Source organism: Octodon degus, unplaced genomic scaffold (assembly GCF_000260255.1).
Source record: "Octodon degus isolate 3935 unplaced genomic scaffold, OctDeg1.0 scaffold00099, whole genome shotgun sequence".
In the NCBI taxonomy this organism is placed as follows: Eukaryota; Metazoa; Chordata; class Mammalia; order Rodentia; family Octodontidae; genus Octodon; species Octodon degus.
Window position 1 is genome coordinate 7,533,610 of NW_004524675.1, and position 17,324 is coordinate 7,550,933.

Genomic DNA, 17,324 nt, shown 5'->3' on the forward strand with positions numbered 1-17,324 from the left:
TTTCTTTTTTTTTGGAAAATGTCATCTTTTAAAAAATTTGGCCATTACCAAAAGGAAAAAGAAATTCTAAACTATGACTATTTTTCATTGAGATCTTCATCATGTAAGTGTCTAAGCTGTTGCTTATTTTATTAAGGATCAGTACAGTCTATGCCAAAGGTGAGTAACACTGGAAGCACAAAGCACAGCCCAGTGCTGATCCTACGTTAGGAAGTCTAGGGTTACACCAAGGCCTGCATTGCAGTTAGCTTGTATCTCTGGATGGAATGGAGGGAACATGAAGGAATGTTGATAAAGGCTAAGGGAGTGCTTTGGTTTGTGAATGTCACTGTGTCGATACTGAAGTTGGCCACTGGCCTACAATCTAAATAAAAATTTCCACTCAAGTAACTCATTCTGCAAGACTGCTGCCCTAATATATAATGTAAATTCTAATGCCAGTGCAGGGCTTCCAATACCATGTGCCACCTATTGACTTTTCTTTATTTTTCTGAGGAAATGCATCTACATTAACCAAGCTGTCATAGGAAGTATGGAAAAGTAAGGCTGGCCATACATCTTCAGAAAAATTTCTACAATACCTTATTTTTTATTTTAGCTTTAGTTTAACTATGTTTAGTTTCTTCTTCCTCAAATATTATTTTTAAAAAAGCACTGATCAAAGGTCCTTTCTATCTTATATGGTAAATTACATTATGAGTAAAATATTTAACTGATTTAGCCTTTAAAAATATAGATTTCTGTATTGGCCTTGTTTTCATCTACCCAATAGCAGGTCAAACAAACTAGAGGCCATTTATTTCTAGAAATATTTTGTCAGTTGTAAAATCAACATCCAAAAATGGATAATACTGCTTTGCTGAAGGTATATGACAATCCAAACAGATATAAGCAAACATTTTCTTAAAAAATCCAAAATTGAATGTTTTGTTTTCAAGTATGTAATTCTCTTCTTTCTTCTTTACCATAACATCATTTGTTATGTGTTAGTATTCAGGTAAGTACTGTAGAAGTAGAAGATGGGATGGATTTGGACTATGGGCAGTAGCTTCACAACACCAATTATAAATTATTGAAACTAATTTTATCACAATTGCCTTCATCTATTTGAGTACATAAGAGGTGAGATGTTTTAAAAACTAAATCCCTTGATGTGCTTAAATAAGTAGGCTATTAGTGAAAAATTGTATTGTCAGGCTGTGCAGGATTATGAAGGCAGTCACCAAGAATAATGTATATATCGCCATTTGAAGAATTTTAATGCAGAAAGACACTGATAACAAGATATTCAGAGAAGAGATTACAAACACTATAAAAAGTCTTTTATTGTGAGCAAACTATAAATAAAATTGCAACTAGATATCACATTTTACTGGGTATAGTTGCTGTAAGTGAAGAGAGTGATGGCAAATGTTAGGATGAATTATAATTTTTATACTTTGGTAGCAGACATAAAACATAGTACAACTTCATTGGAAAATAGTATAGCATTTCCTCAAAGGTTAACTATAGATTTATCATATTACTCCTTCTAACTCTAGATAAACAGCCAATGGAAATGAAAACATCTATCTGTTTAAATACATGTACATATAAGTTCATATTATCATTACTCATAATAACCAAACAATGTAAATAACTCAAATGTCCACTAAATAACTAATGAATAAAAAACAGCCCATGTATACAATGGAATAACATTCAACTCTAAAGAAGAATAAAGTGCTGATATATACCATAATATTGATGAGCATTATATTTAATATGTTAAATGAAATTAGCCAGTCACAAAAGTCCACATGCTGTATTGGGATTATATATAAAACATAAAAGAATTGAGGTCCCATTTTCCCCAGCTGTTCCCCTTCTGTATATTTTTCCAAAAGAACTGGAAACATCATACCACAGCGATATATGTGCACCCATGTTTAAAGCAACACAATTTGTCATAGGCAGCTTGGAATGAACAGGGGGTCCCTCGGGCTCTCTTCTCAAACCAAAGTCTTTCAGTTTTAAAATGTCATCTTTTACACTTTGAGTTTCACTTTATACTCGTGAGCGTTTAATTGGTACAGTCTTTCATGAGATGCACCCAAGACAATGTATTTGGCTTCATTTTAAAGCTAAACTCCTATGCAACGATACTAGCCTTGGCCTTAACTTTATAAATCCTTCCTTTCTGATAAACTGAAAAATTTCCCCATCTTTTGGACCCAGATTTTACTTTTAACAATCACTATACATCTGGCTTGAAGCAGACAGACGTACCAACTCCTCCTCAGCTTGAGCATTGTGTTACTTCCACCAAATCACTGAGTCACCAAATTTAAATCCAGTTTCACACAAATTCTTAGGACCTAGGTAAAATATAGACAAATTTCTTGTCAGAGAGTGGCAGGCATGGCTGCTAGTCCAGTTTTCAAGAGTCCTTATCCTAACCTGAAACCTGATGAACCTGATTTTCACTGTCTGCTTTTGTGCTGGGGTTCTGATCCTTTGAATCATCACCACATTATAAGTCTTCACTAGCCAACATCCTAAATTTTTCAAAATTCCTCCTACAAATCAGCTTCATAGCTTCTTAACCACATAGTCAGGTACAGCTGTACAATGGCATGACTCCTTCTATCATTTCTTGTATTGTTTAAAGTCTCTGAAATCCACAAATTAAAGGAAAGATGGTGTAATTTGTTCCACAAATATACTGGGTCAAGCCCAGTCAATAGTTCCAGTGCAAAAACAGCATGGTAGAAAGGTCAGATAGAAAACAACCACTCATTTCACGGCATCTAAAGAGCAGAGAGAGAGAGAGAGAGAGAGACAGAGAGAGAGAGAGACAGAGAGAGACAGAGAGAGACAGAGACAGAGAGAGAGAGACAGAGAGACACAGAGAGGGAGACAGAGAGAGAAAGACAACAGCAAGAGCACACTCCACAAGGTCGCATCCCCAGTGATGCACCATTAACTATGCTCTGCCTTTTAATAGAACATCAAGCCATGTACTTTATGTGTGGATTAATCTGATGAATACATAACCACATGATCTAATTACCTTTCTAATGCTGGAACTTGGAATAATATGAAACTTTGGAAGGGGAATTTAGATCTAAAAATAAGTTTTCTTTTAGTAGTGAAGAATTACAAGAAGCCTTTTTAAAAATGTTGTAATCAAGCATAAGAAAATTAAAAAGTTGGGCCAGTGGGAGAGCTCAGCTGTCTAAAGCGCCTGCTTAGGCAAGCTTAGGCAAGTGCAGGGATTGCAGTTCGATTCATGGCACCACATGCTGTGACAGCCCTGCCCTCCAAAAAGAGAGGAAAAGATGAGTCACAGCACTTAGAAAACTAAAATTTGTTGAGATTTTAAAAGGTAATGCTTAACTTTAAATTAGAATTAGTAGCAGATTAGGCACTTCCAAAGAAGTTGTTAATGATCTCTAATACTTCTACAATAGAAACTATTTAAAATTCAAACTAGAAGAAAATGTGATTTTTATAAACTATAGAACAAATTCAAGTGGTCCTCACTGCTAGAGACTTCAGAGCACTGTATCTACCCAATTCGGGACTGAAATGCTCAAAGCCCTGAGCCAATATGTTTTCTCAGTATTTGTTAAACTATCTAGAAGCTAATTAACACAGCTCTTTCTCAGTTCTTTAAATAGTTTGAAAATAACTCATATTCTTTAAAGACAATAAAATTCATCTGAAGCTACTTCTTCTTCAGCATATTTTTCTGTGGAGTTTTTTATTAGTGACTCAATCCAGCTTCAGGCTTTGGTCTGTTTATGGTTTTTTCTGTCCTTATGGCTCACTTTTGATAAACTGTATGTCTCCAGAAGTTCATTAATCCTAGATTTCCAACTTATATGTTTTCCAATTTTTGGAATTTTTTGTTTATAATAGCCCATTTCTCTTCGGTTATTTTGATTGTAACACTTGTACCTCTTTGGCATCTTTTTTGTTTTTCTCATTGCAATGTTTTAGGTTTTCATCTCTGATTTTATTTGGATCTTTTTTCCTGGTTAGTCTACAACAACTTTATTTTTTATCATTTTAAAAAAACCAAACACAATTGAACTGATCTCCAGTATTTTGTTTTTCTTACTTTTTGTATTTTAAAGAAAATAAGCAATAAGAACAATGGTATAAAAGTTCAATACAAGATTGTAGGTCAGTACATTGTATGTTATCTTCAAAGTAGTTGTTCACATTACCAGGTATAGACATGATCAAGCAATTTAAGCATAAACCTTTCTTTTCAGTGAACTAGTAGCACTTAGTAGTAAAACTATCTTAACTAATTTGTATACGTATATATACACATACAACTCTATGTAGTTATTTAGTTAGCTTTCATTTTCCTTACCTTTTTTCTCCTTTCCCTCATTCCAGTTTCTCTTTTGCTTTCAGAAGTTTCTTTCCATATCACAATATGTATTGTACTTTTTGTATCTTATTTATTCTTTCAATTTCTTTCTTTCTTTCTTTCTTTCTTTCTTTCTTTCTTTCTTTCTTTCTTTCTTTTTTTTTTTTTTTTTTCCGGCGTAACCGGGGTTTGAACTCAGGTCCTCTGGCAAGAGCTTATTGTCCGCTATCTCCCCGACCCTATTTATTTATTTATTTAGGGTATTTTAGGGAAGGGTCTACAGTATGTTCAAGGTCTCATTACTAGATTGGACTTGTAGTGATCACCTGTTTATAGCCTTCCAAGTGCTGGTATTACAGGCGCGCGCCACCACGCCCAGTCTCAATTGCTGTCTCAGTGCACCCCAGGAGCAGGCCCGGCACAGCAAGCCCGGGGATCTAACCCCCAGCCCTTGAATCTGTTTGCAGGCACTTTATTCCGCTGAGCTATTTTGGCCGGTCCTCTCTTTGAGCTTCTTACACTAGGGAGATAATATGATGTTCACACATGTGAGACTAATTTATTTCAGTTATGAGTATGGTTTCAAGTTGCATCTATTTCCCTATAGAATCTCAAGCTTCTGATTCTTTACAGTGGAATAATAGTGTGTTATATAATGATATCAGAATTGTTTTTTTTTGTGTTTTTTTTTTTCCATCCATTCCTCATTTGATGGGCATTTGGGTAGTTTCCATGATTTAGTTCTGACAAATTAGGCTTTTATAAACACTGGTGCATACATATCACTGGTATGATGTTTTCATTTCTTCCAGGAAAATACCCAGAAGGGGAATAGCTCAGTCAATTTCAAGCTCTACTTCTAATTTTGTAAGGAATCTCCATGCTGATTTTCCCAATGATTGCACAAGTCTGCCCTCCCACCAACAGTGCATATGGGTTCCTTTCTCCCAATAGCCCCTCCAGCATTTGTTACTGGTTGATATCTTGATGATAGCCATTGTTTATGGGGTGAGATGGAATCTCAGTATTGTTTTAATTTGTGTCTCTCAAATTATTAATAATGCTGAACATATTTTCATGTATTCATTTGCTATTTGTATTCCTTCATCTAAGAAGTATTTGTTCATCTCAGATACCAACTTTGGGTTTGAGTATTTGAATTAGTGAGATCTGATTTTTTTTCAATTTTTCATATATTCTAAACATAAGGCCAATATTTTGTATTATTTTAAATTTTCAAAATGAAATCACAAAGTAACAATGAAAGATACTGACAAATGAGCAAGCATTCAAAGGGAATGGACTGAAGTAATGTGCTGAATTAAATTGTTGAAATCTCTACACTACCTAAAGTAATCTGAACATTAATCCAAGTCCTATCAATATACCACTAACATTCTTCATTAAAATGAGTGGGAAAATCACTCCTAAATGTTTTATAGAAACATAGAATGTACTGAATAATCCTTGCAATTCTAAATAAAAAGAAAAAGGTATAGAAAACATAGTATCAGTTTTCAAAATATGCTATAAAATCTTAGTACACAAAACTGGACCATGCTGTCAAAAACAGACTCATGAACAACGGGAACAGAATAGAGACTCCAGGAATAAACCCATTTAATTATAGACTTTTAATATTTGTCAAAAGCATTACAAATATACATAAGAGAGAGAAAAGTCTCCTTCATAAATGTGCTAGGAAAGTGCACATCAATACAAAAAAATAATGAAACTTTATCTCTGTCTATCACCTAAAAACTAGGAATGGATAAACTAGAAATGCATTAAAGATATAAATGTAAGATCTGAAATTAGGCAAATGCTAAAGGAAAACAGAAAAGCATAGTAGCACACTGGCCTCAACAGGTATTTCTTTAGCTGTGATCACAAAAGCACAAACAACAAAGGCATAAATAAAAGTGAGAGTACAAAAAGCCTTTGTACAGCAAAGAAAGCTATCATAGTTACAAGGGTCAATCTGTAAAAGAAATGGATTGTTTTTTGCATACTATTCATCTGGCAAGGGATTAATACTGCATCTGAATAGATGCTTTCACTGCTACAGTATTTGAAAAATCAGCATCATTCCTTTTCAACTTTTCCAGATACCTAAAAAAGAGGAAATGTTTCCCAGCTCATTGAATGAATCATTATTACCCTTATACCTAAACCAGATATGAATAATACAAGTAAGAAAAGTAACAGGCCAATATTTATGATTAAACATTAAAAAAATCCTCAGTGTTACACTAGCAAATTATGTCCAACAGCATACTGAGCAGAGAATATATATAAACAAGTGAGACTTCTTTACTGGAATGCAAGAAACATTCACCATACACAAGTCAATAAATGTGACATGTCTCATAAGCAAAATAAAAGATAATTGTTTAGTCATCTGAATAGATGCAGAAAGTCATTGGCAAAATTCAGTATTCTTTAATAAATTTTAATCTATTTCATGATTTAAATAACCTCCAAAATTTAAAATATAGAAGGAATGTGTGTAATAAAAAACCATGTCTGATAATCCCATAAACAACAATATACTCAATGAAAAGAGGTGGAAAGTTTCTTCTATAATTTTAGAGATTAGACAAAATTTTCTATTGTTGCCAGATTGATTCAACACAGAAAGTTTTAGCCAGAGCAATTAGACAAGAAAAATAAATTCAGTGTATTTGAATTAGAATATAAGTAATCTCATTGCTTCTGTTTTCAGATGGCATGATTGTATATACAGGAAATCTAGTTTCCTCAGAAAACTTTTAGACCTAAGAATTGTATTCATTAAATTGACATGATGCAAAATCAACAAACAAAAGTCAGTTGCATTTTTATATACTAATAACTATGTGAAAAAGAAATTAAGGAGACAATTTCATTTAAAATAGCTTCAAAAAATAAGAATACTTAGAACAAAATTTAACCAAGAAAGTAAAAGTTCCTTACAGTTAAAAATATTAAACATTTATGAAATAAATTGAAAAGGAGACAAGACACTGATAAATCATTTCAGTGTTTTTGAGTTGAAAGCATTAGTAACGTTAAAATATACCTAGTAACCAAAGTACCATGTATTCAGTAAAATTCTTATCAAAATTCCAGTGACATTTTTCATAGAAATGGAAAATAATCCTAAATTTCACGTGGAACTGTGGGAAAAAAAAACACCTAGCTAAAAGCAATCTTGAGAAGTATCAGAGCTGGAGACATCTGGCTTTCTGGTTTCCAACTATAGAATGAAGCTATAAAAATCAAAATGGCATAATACTAACATAATGCCAAATTCAGACAAACAAAAAAGAACAGAGGACAAAGAGCTAGGCTCAAAAAATCCTTGACAAGGGAGCCACAGGTATTCAGTGGGCAAATATTGGTGCCTTCAATGAATGCTGTTGGGACAAGTAGATAGCCAAATGTCAAAGAACAGAATTTTACACTTAATTTACACGATGTATAAAAATCAGTTCAAAATGATGGCGGACTTGTAAGATGAACAACTATAAATCCGGGCAAGAAAACATCAGGAAAACCTCCTTGACATCAGTCTTGAACTGACTTTTGTCTTTATTTCTCTGATGTAACACGAAAATCACAGGCAACAAAAACCAGATAAACAAGGGAGACTACATCAAACTGAAAAGCTTTTTATACCAAAGCAATTGCTAGGGTGACAACTCATGTAATGGTACAAATTATTTGCAAAACATATCTGATAAATGATTAATATTGAAAATATAAAGAACTCATACTACTCCATAGCAACGCAGCTTCATTAAAAATTGAGTGAAGTTCTAAACATCAATTTTTCCTCAAAAGAAGACATAAACATGACTAATAGCTGTAAGAAAGCATGCTCAACACCACTAATCATCAGGAAAAGGAAAATCCAAAACAGAAAGAGACGTTACTTCAAACTAGTTAGGATGGCCACTGCAAAATAATCAGAGTTAACAAGTGTTGGTGACTATGCGGAGGAAAGGGAATCCTTCTATGATATTGATGGAAATTGAAATTGTTAGATTCAGTTTTGAAAACAATTTGAGATATCTTGCAATATTAAAAGCATAAGCACCATGATTTTGCAATCTGAGTTTAGAATCAAAGGAAATGGAAATCAGTATCTGAGAGAGAGGAGTGCACATTAATGTTCACAGTAGCACTATGCACAGTGACCAAGGAAAGGAAATAACTAAAGTCCATCCATGTTGAGGAGTTCATGAATAAAGCATATGTAGCATATGGAAGCATACGGACACACAAACACTCACAGACATACACACATGCATTAAAGGATATCAGTAAGACATAAAAAATGAAAGTAGTCTTGCCATTTGCGACAATATGTATGAAGCTGGAGGACAGCGTTTTAAGTGAAATAAACCAGATACACAAATATAGTTACTATGCAATGTCACTTTTATGTGGAGTTAGCCTAAAAACTAGACTTTCACAAGCCAGTAATGCTGCCATTACCCAGGAGCAAAGAATATGGGTAGATGTTGGTAGAGGACACAAATTTTCAACTATAAGAAGGGTAAATTCTGGAGATCTAATATATGACATAGAAACTATTGCTGATCATACCATATTGAAATTTGCTAAACCCTTAAAATTGTCTTTACTAAATGTAGCTACACACACAAACCTTGGTGAGTATGTGAGTGATGGATGTGTAATCAAATAATTTGATTATGGTAAAAATTTCATCATGTATATATGTATCACATAAGCATACTTTACACAGCTTTTATCAAAGATATATATATATATATATATATATATATATATATATATATATATATATATATAGATATATATATATATATATATGAGAGATAATATATAGATAATATATCAATGAAACTCAAAGTAAAACTTGTTGAAGTTTTCAGGAGGAAGATATTTTGGTTGAAAATTTCAAGGAAAGCAAAAGAACACTAATGAAAATTAAGTGAACATTTCTATAGTCTCAGAGCCATAGTTAATTGAGATATAACAAATCATAAATGAATGTAAATAAAAATATATCTCAGATAGGTAGATGTGGATACACATGCATTGGTGACAGATACAAAGACAGAAAATATAACTATTATCCTATCTCTTTTGTTTTGGTCCTTACAAATTTGTAATTTCTTTTGAGTCATTGAAAAAATTATTCAAAACTGGATAAAAATAGGCTTCATTTTATACATATATGTGTGGGTGTGTGTGTATGTTCTGAATAAAATTTTTAAAAACACGCCCAAGAAGATGACCATTGCTGCTAACAAGCTAGAGAGTAGGGGGCTTCCTGGCCCAACCTACTTCTACCTCATGCCGAAGCCTTGTAAGTTGCAGTGACCGACAGCATAGCAATTACAGTCCACAGGATTCATTACCCCTTTTAGCAGAGTTCTTTTGTTCTGTAACAAAAAATAAAAAGAAACCACAAATTGACACCATGCCCTGTATTGTTAAAGCTATAAATTCTGTGGAGTTACGTAGCAAGGCACCACTTGGTGTTGGTCCTTGTGTGCTCTGTTTACTTGTGTGCTGCACTGTTTTGACTCAGGGAGTGAAGGCTCTTCTAGAGAAACAGCTTGCCTCCCTCCTCCTGAAGCTGATTTTGTTCTTTGAATCTATATTTATTTTTTTTTGTCACATTTTAAAAACCATGTCAATTCTGACTTAGAATTTGGAGGTAAACATGAATTTTCAAGCCTCTTTTTCTCTTTCTTTTTATTCTTGGTGAAATAAAATGTTCACTCTCCAAGAAAAATACAAATATAAGAGGTTTTTCCAATACTCAATTTTTAAAACATTTAAATAAATCGATACCATATGGATTTTCTTTCCCTTACAATATATATTTTAGGAAATCTGTAGAAGAAAATGTCTTAAATTTTAACCTAAAATAAAACCTGTTCAGAAATGTCCTCAGCCGTTCAGTGCACCAAGTTCACTGCACTCTCCCCACGTCTGATAGCTCTTTTTGCCCTGTTGTAAATCATCTACTAAGGATGGGTAAGTACTCGAGATTAGAGAACCTTGGCAACTGTAGGAATAAAGAGCCTAGAATTACCAATAACTTTTAGTAAAGGTTCTTGAAATACTAGAGATGATACTTGGAATAAAAGCAGTGGATCCTGAACATTCTGGTGTGGTGAAAAGGTGGAAAAGCCTTTATATACCTATTATGCTTCTTTTAGATCCTATCTCAGTTACTCACCTCTCATTGCTGGGACAAAGTAGACACCCAAAATTAAGGAAGACAATGTTTGCTTAGATCAGAGTTAGTGCAGGTTTCAGTCCATACTTGGCTGGCTCTAACGCAGAGTGCCACATGGCAGAGGGCAGGAGTTCATGGTGGTGAAAAACAGCAAAGAGCAAGGGCGAGGAGTGGCTGCAACAACAGCAACAGAGAACAAGTCTGTCTCCCTCATGTGGCACTCAGGCTATCTGCCCCAGGCTGAGTGCAGCACTTATACCCATAATCCCAGCAGCACTCGCACTATTAATCCCAGCAGCACTCACACTATTAATCCCAGCAGCACTCACACTGTTAATCCCGGCACTGGATCATGAATTAATCAACACCTCTAGAAGTGCACACCGCAACTGCATGAGCCTTTGGGAGCACAACTAGACACAAAATACAACAGATGTTTATAATAAATTTAAGCAAGATGCAAAGTTAGGATATCATAGCAACTGACCTGTTAAGCAATGTTTTGAAAAACAGTGACACCAGAGAATCTTAAAATTTGTCTCTACTCCACATCATGGTTGATTATACAAAGTTAAAGTGGATCCTACTGAAGACATCTTTCCTGCTTGCTTGAGAAGGGAAGTCCTTCTGTTTAATAGCTTCACATAATGAATTTCCATTTAAAAACACATTGATTACATGTATATGCTGCATTTACATGCCTTCCTTCCTGCTGTTTTATGCATGCCATCTTTTGCTAGTTTAAACATTGTTACAAAATGCTGTATCTACAGCAGAAAAAGGTAGTACATACCATCAGACAAGAGAATCATAAAAAGGTGTTAGTAGTTCTGAGTTCTAATTCTAGAATGCTTAATCACATTCTTTGAAGTCTTGTTACTCTGTGGTTAATTATGGGTGTCCAGTGAAACTTAACCCTACTTGAGATTAAATTAGATAACTTATTTAAATTCCTTAGCAAAATGCCTGGCATATAATAACCACTTGTTATCACTAAGGAGTAGCTCTTTGTTAGTATTAATTTGCAGCTATTGATGTCTTCATTTAATTCAATTACAAAATTATTGAAATTAAATATGTAAAGATTCCCTAATTTCACATTTAAAATATTGGTGTGGAGTGCAATAAAGTATCCCATTAGACAAAACGCAATAGAGAGCATCTGGTGTAATTCTGACATTTTATAGTAAGACACCTGAGAGAGACAGACTTTGTTGATCACTGTGAAGCTTATGGTTGCCAATTTGCATGGTTTGGGAGACACCTAGGGGATTAGTAAAACCTGCCTCTGGGTGTGTCTGGGTAGCCATAGAGGCAGGACCCAGGGCCTTGGGAGGTGTGGTCTCTAGCACTGTCCTCTGCTCTGCTTACTTACCACTGTGTGGTCAGCACCCTTGATCAACCACACCCTTCCACCTTGCTGCATCTGCCTCTGAGTCCTCTACCCAGAACCCAAACCTCTGAAACTCTGAGGCAAGTGAGAACTCCCACTCCTTAAATTTTATGTGTTAGGTATTGGGTCCTAGTGACAGGAAAGCTAACTAATGCCACAAATAATCCTCATGCACAGTAAAAAAAGAAAGCACATTGAATGGAAGGCCAGTGTGCATGTACACATGTATTTTCCTTTTGTGTTGGTCCACATAAGGCTGAGATGTGCTGAAATGCTGAAAGCTTTCCTGCCTCTACAGATAGAGAACACCTGGTCCTCTGAACATGCTGGTTCCAGGAAGTATGAATAACATGCTTTTTAAAAAATGTTCCTCTGTGCACCCGTGATAACAACACCAAGAGCAGCACTACCAATTCAGTCTTAATTCTGAATTCTCCAAAGTTGTTGCTCTTATGTCCTAAAATATCATCTGCTGCCATAGATATTTCCTGCAAGAAGTAAACAGAAAGAGCACAGAATTACAATCTTGAACCATATCGCAGAATTCCTGAAGTCCTTTAGACTTTTGTCCGTATTATAATTTATGCATAACTATTATCTAGGTCACAACAGCCTGAGGCAAAAAGTAAACATGAAAAATAAGAGTTGGAAAGTGGAATTTCTAACCACCAATATTTTTACTATATAAACTCTCAAATACTTCTAAGGATTGTTAAATCATTCTGTTCTATAAATTGGTTTTCTGGGGACACTGGTTAAAATTCCTTTTCCTTCTCTCTTCTACCAGCTGGTAACTCTTACTAAAAGTTCAATTTCTAGCATTCAGCAGAAATCAGTGTTGCATTCACTGCCCATGAGTAGTTCCTGAAGCTGCACTGAGCGATGCAAAGTCTGCTGTACATAAAGCCCACATCCAGGGCAACAGGGCACCTGGCACCTTGCACTTTCAAGGTTCTCATCTCAGACCCCTTGTGGATTCTTACAATCCACCAGTTCAGCCATAGGAAGTTAGAAATATCTGAATACATGTGACCAAGTCTGTATGATTAAGTTGAATAGGTTTACTGAACCCTAATTTGTAAAATTAAAAAATTGCACTTAAGAGATTCACAAATTGGTCCAAATTTGATCTGAAGGAATTCCTGAGGTAGGAGTCATGTCTAGAGTTCTGACCCACTATCTAAGCTCTACCCTCAGAGAGCGCCTTCTCATAGGAAAAATTCTCACTAACACTGCTTCCTTCTTCACTGCATCATCCTCAACCTTCTAGACTTCTAAACATAGTTTACAGACAAGTTGTGTCCCTTGCTGTGCACAGTAGGCTGTGGGTGTTGTTGCACATAATCACAGTGGTTGAGCCACTGGAGAAGCAGACGAGCTAGATAGTGGTCATACTCTTGTCCACTGCCAAAGCTAACATTAGGAATCACAGTGTTAACTATAAAGGACTATTAACATATGCCCCTGATATTTCAGTCTAAGTTTCTTTTTCTTGCAGAAGAAACTGCTATTAATGTCTTTCCACTCTGTCTGACTCCTCTGAATCCTCTTGTATTGTTTCCTCCTCTTCTCTGATGTCACTGACACCTCTCAATGTAGTAAACCAGTGATAGTAATTAATGAGCTTTTCGCTCTTCCTTCCAGATCATCAACAATAGCACTGCATAAAAACAGTCCTCACACCTACCCCTGCAGCTTCCCACTGGCTGACTCCTTCCAACCTGTACACTGCTGTACATTATCACTATTAATTTAAAATTCTTTAGCCAAAAGCTGTCACAGCTGGGCCCATTTGTTTGATTTTTTTAAGCAGACAGTAAATGCATTTGTAAATTTCCATCCTTTTGGTCTAGCATTCTCGCATAGAATATGAAAATGGTGAAAACATCTATATAGTTACCCACTAATCTTCTCATTAATAAATACCTAAGAAAACTGTAATAGAGAAATTTTTATTCTAGCTCTTCTCTCGTTATACTGTCTGTACTAGGATTTGCTCTCTGCTCGTACCCTCGTGTACTAGAATGCCCTCATATCTTTGCACTTAAAATTTAATTGTAGGAAAATATTTTGGAAATGCATTCACTTAACCATACAGTGAACATTTGATGCTTTCCATATTTCCAGCACTGTTTTATGAATTTAACATGAATAAGTGAGAAGTGTAAAAATGTCTACATCAAAAGAAATTGTTTTCCAGAAATTTAAAAGTAAGTTAGTAACTTGACAAATGAATGTATACCACATTTCAGTCCAACACAGAAAATTGTTGCAGATTTGAGAAAATGTGGATGCCAGTTTGGGAAGAAGAGCTTTGTTCAGGTGTTATTGTTAAAATAAATTCTTCAACAAAGCAAATTTGCACAGGAAAACAAAGTATGTGAGAGAAAAAGCCACATGGGCACTGGGGTAACAGCATCACTTACTTGGGGAAAAAGCATCCCTCACTGAGAGAAAGCAAACCCCACTGCCCTTAGTCATGTATGGCAGTGCTTAAGGAAGAGCAGGTTTACAAAAGGGGGTGGTATCTGCTTTTAAGTGGTAGGAGAGAAAGCCAGAAGGCTCAGGAGGGTGCGCAGGTTACTTAAGATTTTCTGAGCCTTGGTAGAGATGTAGGACTTCACCCAGACTGGGATGGAATTTTGATGGATTAAAGAAATAACATGATGTGATTTGAAATGTAGATGAAATTCTCTTCATCAGTGTTTCTAAGACAATCATATATAGAATCACCAAGAAATCAGGACAATATTTATGCAGATTCTGATTCAGTGGGTCTGGAATAGAATTAAAATGGTATTTCTGAAAAAGCTCATGGCTTATGCTGACATGTCTGGCCAGTTCAGTAGCAAGGCTCTGTATGAATGGTCATAGATGGTGGCCCCAAACCAGCAGCCTTCAGAGCACCCAGGAACTTTCAGCGGTAAAATTCCTGAAAACCTGTGACTGATTCACAAATTCTGGGGAAGCCCAGCAATCTCTGTTTCAACAAGACTCCCAGGAGAGTCTGATCTGTATGAAGTCTGAGAACTGCAGCTCTGTGTTAGAGCAGTGAGGTAGGAGGTAAGGAAAACAGGTGTGGACTATCGGGCAGAAGGACACAGAGGGCAGCTTGAGAGTCTTGTGATGGGCACGATGAGAGAAGTTTGGAACCAAGGTAATTTTGAAGAAAGACCAGAAGAAAGATAGAATATATGAGATTGTAAGAAATCAAGGGTGATCCTGAGAACTATGTTTCAATAATTGGAAGAATGGAGGTCCACTTATTGACACAAAGAGAAAGATTTTATGGTAGAAAAAATGGAGGGGGCACAAAGGAGTTAGGAATTTCGCTCTGACCTCTGAAATCTGTGATGTACACTAGACATAGCTAAATGAATGCTGTGTAGATTTTGGAAATACAATTCTGGAGCTCACAGGAGGACAGGCAGAAGATATAAAGTTGTGGGAACTGTCACAAGAGCCACAGAAATGAATAAATATAAATACCTAAGTAATCAAGAATAACAGTCCAAGTGTTGTGACCTACAGAACATTCCAACTTTAGAGGTGTGAGATTTGTGGAACAATCAGCAAAGCAGCCTCAGAAGGAACAACCCAAAGAGTAGGCACAAATGAAGAAGATAGTGCCTAGGCTGGGAGCTCTTCTGCTCCACAGACAATAAATGGTTTTTGAACAGGACAATGCCTTTCAAACTAGAGGCATGGGGTGCAGGCCATTGAACAGTGGTCCACTAGGGTTCGCATTAGGTCACTGTATGACTATCCTCACAAAACTCTTTTGTCTTGCCTTGAATGTTTTTATATTAAATATGACAAAAAGAATGAAACTCACACGTATCTCCCTGATGTATAAATAGGATCATCTATTCTTAAGGAGTGACAGATATACTCTTCCTTTATTCAATGTACAAATTAAGAGAATGAATGATTAGGTATGACAGCCATCATAGACTCATTTGTGTTTGCATTCACCCTTCATAGGCATCCCTTCATGCATACCCTTCATACATCTACCACGTGTATGCCTGGAGCATACAGTAAAAGCAATCATAAAATTACTACATCAATTAATTAAAATGCAACCCCACTAACCTCTATTTTAACCCACAGAAATATATTTTCATATTAGCTACTTTCACTTTATTAATACATATAATTTTGATTTCAAAAATGCTTTAAAGTAATCTAGTATTTTCACATGTATTGTCACATTTAACCCTCCAGCACTTCTGTGATGTAGGCCAGGGAGGTAGTACTACCACTCCCTTAGAGCTGAGAGAAGAAGTTTCAAGGTCAGACAGGTAGCTAATGAGAAAGCTAAGGCCGGCATCTAGGGTCTCCGAGGTTCTAGGTCAGGATGCACCCTCTAACACTCGGCTACTTCACTCAGCTTCACGTGCAGATGGAAAACCAAGCCTTAAGTCTGAAGTATTTTCTTCTCACTGATGCTAAGCAAAATTTTCAGTATTTCCCATTTCACGATATTCTTTATTCACTAAACAAATGAGACACAATTTAAATTACAATTATAATAAAAACAAATCTAAGAAATAAAATAGTACTGTTTTTAATGTATACATACATAATATAATTAACTATATTAGTATGTGTGAGCAGTTCTACCCAATTTGCCACTTCATAGGGGTGCTGTACAGATTAATTAGAATTAATTAAATGAATTATTTGAAAGCAAAAGCTTTATGAAAGTGCCAAACATTGTCATTTTTCTTCAAGATGAACTTTGAGTTGGAAAAGTAATTGTTTGTCAGTAACATAATCCTGAAAATAATTCACTTTCTGGATATATTTATAATTGTACTTAAGTAAGACTATAAATAGTGATCCCGTTGATTATGATCAAACACAGCAAATGAAAACAAACTTTAGACGTTTTCTTTAAAATATATTATAAACAGGGCTGACAAGATAGCTCAGTGGTCTAAATCACCTTCTTAGGCAAGCTTACGGAGGCTCAGGGTACCGGGATTCGATCCCCAGCACTACATGCTGCGCCAATCCTGGCCTCAAGGCCGGCTGAGCAAGCCAAAGAAATTATAAATAGTTTTACGTAGTTGAGGATAATTTTTTTTTATGTCTTTAGTACAAAGTCTACAGGATTTACAGCTTCTCATTACACAGATTGGACTTGTAGTCAAACTCCTGTTTTTCAACCTCCCAAGAGCTCACATTACAGGCGCGCGCCACCACTCCCCATCTCATTCTCTGTCTCAACATGCCCCTGGGTCAGCACTGTCACAGCATGCTGGGGATGGAACCCCCAGCCCTTGCATCTGCCTAAACAGGAGCTTTAATCCATCGAACTATCTGGCCAGCTCCAGAAG